The 4,907-nt window shown below is 33.9% G+C and overlaps 1 pseudogene; it reads right to left on the bottom strand.

Moving 5' to 3' along the window:
• Positions 1-773: 773 nt before the first annotated feature.
• On the bottom strand, positions 774-2,711 carry LOC133180829 (uncharacterized; annotated as a pseudogene).
• Between the last annotated feature and the right edge of the window lie 2,196 nt (positions 2,712-4,907).

Below are 4,907 nucleotides of genomic sequence, written 5' to 3'. Positions count from 1 at the left end.
ATGAAACTATTTTTTTTTTTTGGATAATTTAAATTTATACCTTTAAATAATTACTTGTTTGTACCAGTTAACTTGTTTCTTGAAAATATAACAATAAATGTATGACATGAACAATGGTCTTTTTACTTGAAGAAATGAACTGCAAGGATGGAAATTTAGGTACTGCATACAAGATATTGTACAGGTTGATTTTCACTTTCAGTGTTGAGACTGCTACTTCTAGGGAGCTCTATAAATTGCAAACTAAAGAGTTTTGACGTGGCCCCAAGACCATAAACTGAGAACAGACTTTGGTTAAAAATTGAATTTTTAATATCTTGAGTTTTAATCAATTAAAAATGTGTGTATTTTCATTAACACTTAAAATCAGACATATGATGAAAATTCAGTTTTATTTTAAAAACTATTTCAAAAGTTACAATGGCTTGAAATGTTGACTTAAGTCTGTTCTCAGTTTATGGTCATTAGTGATGGTTTTCTCAAGGTCTAAAAAATTAAGAGCATCTTTAAGTGCAATGTGCGATTTGAGAAATGGTTGTACATTCCACTGACATAATCAAAAACAGGAAAGGGCTACTACTCTTGTAACAATGAAAGCATTGCTGTGTTACCGTATATTTATTTCAAGTCCTCTATGTTGTATAATATTGACAAAGTCAATTTATTTGTCATGTTTAAAATACTTTTTTCTGTGGGGAAGTCAACACAGCAGCCTTCATTTTCTCCTAGCTGAGTTGGTAATACTCCATTACTATAAGACTGAATATTCTATAATAGTTTATTCTTTTTATTAATCAACATATCAAGAAAGTGAACAGATGCAGACTTGGTCAATTTCATAAGATGAACAACACAACAAAATAAATATTCACAAACATGAGTCATTGACAAAAATGCAAACTAAAGAGTTTTGACATGGTTTTCTTACAGAGGTAAAAAAAAATACATTGCTTAGAGCCTCCTTCAGTGCAAGTGCACTTAATGCATTTTAGAATTAAGGAAGATGTCATAGTTGAACAACACAACAAATAAAGTCTTTGGCAATAATCAGCATAAGTAAAATGTGAACAGGTGAAGCATAAGTTAAACAATACAGCATAATAAATATTCACATACACAACTCTTTGGCATTGATCAATATATCCAGAAGATGAAAGAGTAAAACATATTAATTACTTATTAAGATTAACAGCACAACATACTGTATATTTTAAAAAAAATTCACAGACACAGTCTTTGGCACTAAAACATAATGCATCTGAAATATAGCTAATTACTCAAGCACTAGAAAATAATTCCATCAGAAATAATGTCTTAACACAGGTATTCAGTTTTTACGAAGAGTTTGTACTGCTCTGCTTCAGCACCTGCCGCAGACTCACTCTGTTTGGCTGGCTGTTTGGCTTGTTTAACACTTAGTTTGTTTCGGAGCACACGTGCCACTGCAAACCCCCGAACAGTCAAAAATACACTCACAATATCCTCCAAAAGTGCTGAGAGGTCATTGTTTACACAATCTTGGAAAAGTTCCTTAAGATAATGATTCACCATGAATGAATCCATCATGTGCTCCTTCATCTTGCAGCTGTTTAATGTCTCGGACTGAATGTCATTGAAATCGACAATCTTTCTGATGGAGATTTCAAGTTCACGTACCAGAAAAAAGAAGTTATCTGCTGGTCTCACTAGGCCTCCACGACTGTTCTTTGTAAGCCACTGATCGTACTTGGAAACAAAGTTTGTACTGCTGGTCTTGCTGGTCAGCTTGTTAAGTAGGTCCAGTCTCTCTACTCGATTTTCTTTTGCCATTCGATAGCACTTTTTCCTCAGGTTTGCCACAATGAATCCCGATATATAGAACAGAATTGTCTGGTCATTGGTGGATATCTGATACGATAGTTCATCTGATAATTTCTTGTTTTCTTTCAATAGATTTCCAAGAATTTCACTCGGTATCTCGAGAATATAGTCCTGGAGGAAGTTTATAATGTCTTCTCTCTTTTCGTCACATCCCTTTTCCATGAATAGTTTAACACAATCACTTTGCACACAGGAAGACAGTCTCAATTCATGAATTCTTGAAAAGAAGAGCTCCCTTTCACTGGAATCATTCAAGGAGAGGCTGAAGATATCTTTGAGCTGGCCAAGGAAAAATCCATCCAGAAAGTTTGCGTCACTGCAAAATCTAGCTAACATCTCTATACGATTGTCCCCAAACAACTTGTACATTGGATGTTGCACATCTTCTCCAGTGTTTTCTGACTAGCGTCATGAAAAATTTTCTTGAAGTCCACTGATGTTGCAGCAGTAGGTGATCTGTGGTCTTCTTTAGCCTTCTGGGTTACTCGATGATCACTTGCTGTAAGAAAAATATAAAAATAATTATATGTTCCACATAATTTTTTTTTCAGTTTATATTATCTTGCACTAGTATACTGAATCGGTAAATTTTAAAACAATAGATTATATAATAATTTGTTTAAATTATTTTGTTACAAAGACTATCTCATCAAAAATATCACACTGTTTACATACCTTTTGTTTTGCTTCTTTTGTGTTGTTTGGTCATATGCCCTCGAAATCCTGAAATGGATTTCAAAATCTTCTTGCAGTCTGGGCACTGGTATTTTGGAATCTCTGTTGGGCACTGGTTATCTGCTGAATCTTTAGACTCATGGTCTGTATAGTCACCTAAACTTTCCTCCAAATCAATATCATTATCCCAGGACAGAAAATCCTCTTTACTACACGTGGTGCTTGAAAATTTTGTTCACATAAAATGTCAAAGTAATGGTTGCAGATCAACCAATTCCTTACAATGTTTGTCAAAGTACACCACTGTGTGCTCCTCATTATCTTTTTTAACAAGCGTAAAAACAACAACATTTACCACACGAGAGCTAAATAAACACAGGTAAGCCCCAGATTCCCTTGATCGTCCTCTAGTTCTAGAGCTATCAAAACTACTTTAATTAATTTATAATTAGTAATTGGGTGATATCAACACAATAATGTGTTGTCTGTAATAACAATGCAAATGAAATGCCTTCGTTTTGGTCAAATGAAAGGGCCAATTAACGTACTATCAAACCATTATAACGAATTGTTGATAGCGCAAGAAGTTATTTTAAATATTTGCATTACCAATCTTGTATTCTCAATACAATAATTATTCCATACCTGCAGAAACTGGATGAGAAAAAAAATCGGTATCTTCTTGTTAACATCTGAACTACGCCATCTTACATCTCGCGTGGCTCATTTGAATATGAATAGGGTTGTGCGAGAGAACGCGAGACGTGCGAAAGTTGCCAATCCCGTTAGTATATAGGTTCCTGTCCGAACGAAACTTTCAGAGAGTTTTATACTCGTGCTCTTAACCATTTTGAACACTGGTGTCAATTGGAAAAAGTTATTAAGAGATTTGATGTGTTGGTATATGTGGTTTTGAGAGAACAGCTGGTCAACAGTTCATCCAAATATTTGCAGGTATGATTGAAAGAGAGGCAACCAAAATCAGCAGAGGAAATAATCGAGCTTGCTGAAGCCTACCAGAATGCGCATCGTGGTTCAGTGTTTACGAATAGAATACAACCAATTACTCATGCGTGTAATGTTCTGGTTTTGTGCATGTACTTAGTTATGTACGCACGCAGTGTATTTTGTTTTTGCCTCTTATAAAGTCGGTGTCGTGGGTTTAGTTGTTAAAACCACTTGTGTTACGAAATTGTGTATCCTTAACGCTGTCTACATATATAACAGTGTTTTAGATTTACTGTTTGTATGGTGTGCTATTAGTGCAATGATAGTCAATGGTGACTAGTTTTATTTAAGGTATACGTAACCTGTGACTTAAAAAATGTTATTTAATTTAAAGGTCCCTGATATAATCCTGATAATATCTAGTCATGTGTGTGTTGGCAATGACTTTCAACAGACTGGAGACCCACTGGGAGCCAGTTGGTGTTAGTCCGTCGTGAAACGGGGCGTGTCTGGACGTGGTTGTGAGCGAACACCAGGATGACGTGGATTGATAGAGACTTTTAACATATACTTATTGTAAATTATAACTTCATAAATATGTTGTAAATATTGTTCATACTGATCTATTTATAGATGCTCACTCCTCCATGGTACCTGATCCCACCTCTGATGTACATGTACCTATTAAAACAACATTGATTACATCTTTCGATTATCAGGTTTTCTGCAATTGCAAGAATTGTTTATTTTCATTAAGTTTTTGTTTATATCGTCATTTTGTGTAAATAAATTGCAGTTTTCTATTCAATTGAACAATTTTATTTTGTTTTTTCGTATCAAACAGAGTCAAATTATTGTCAGTGGATTTACATAAAACATCATCTTAAATTGATTGAAGTATTCTTAACCTAGATAACGTAATTGAATACATTATTTGATGTATGTTTCTAATGTACAGTGTAGTAAACAGCAGTGATATTATTTTGTACAATGATTCTTCATTGTCTTTGAACATTATTTCCTGGAGAAATATGACTGGAACCTTATCTTGAAAATCTTGAAAATGAACCACACAAGCCCAAAATAAACAGCATATGCAATTTTTCAAAGTCCTTAAAACATTTTCCCTGGGTGTTCAGAGCTTCTTTAAGCATGACTGTTATTTAATGAATTGATCTTTTATGTTTAATTTGATTCTTAGCTGAATATTGATGATGTTTTATCGACAAGGACTTATGTTAAAATTTCTAATATACAAAAGATGTTTGATATAACACCATGCGATGAAATGATGTAGATCATTAAGAGGTACCAGAGATAGTGGTATTCACACATCTGTTTTTTAATCACTTGAAAGTCTGTCTTGCAAACCAGTGCTTGTTAATTGTATTTTTAGCATTGAAAAGGATTTTAATCGTAATCTG

The sequence above is a fragment of the Saccostrea echinata genome, unplaced genomic scaffold (genome assembly GCF_033153115.1).
Source record: "Saccostrea echinata isolate AGI-Se365-2 ecotype Australia unplaced genomic scaffold, CSIRO_AGI_Sech_v1 ptg000007l, whole genome shotgun sequence".
Classification (NCBI taxonomy): Eukaryota; Metazoa; Mollusca; class Bivalvia; order Ostreida; family Ostreidae; genus Saccostrea; species Saccostrea echinata.
The sequence above is the reverse complement of the archived record's forward strand: the minus strand, read 5'-3'. Positions and strand labels throughout refer to the sequence as shown.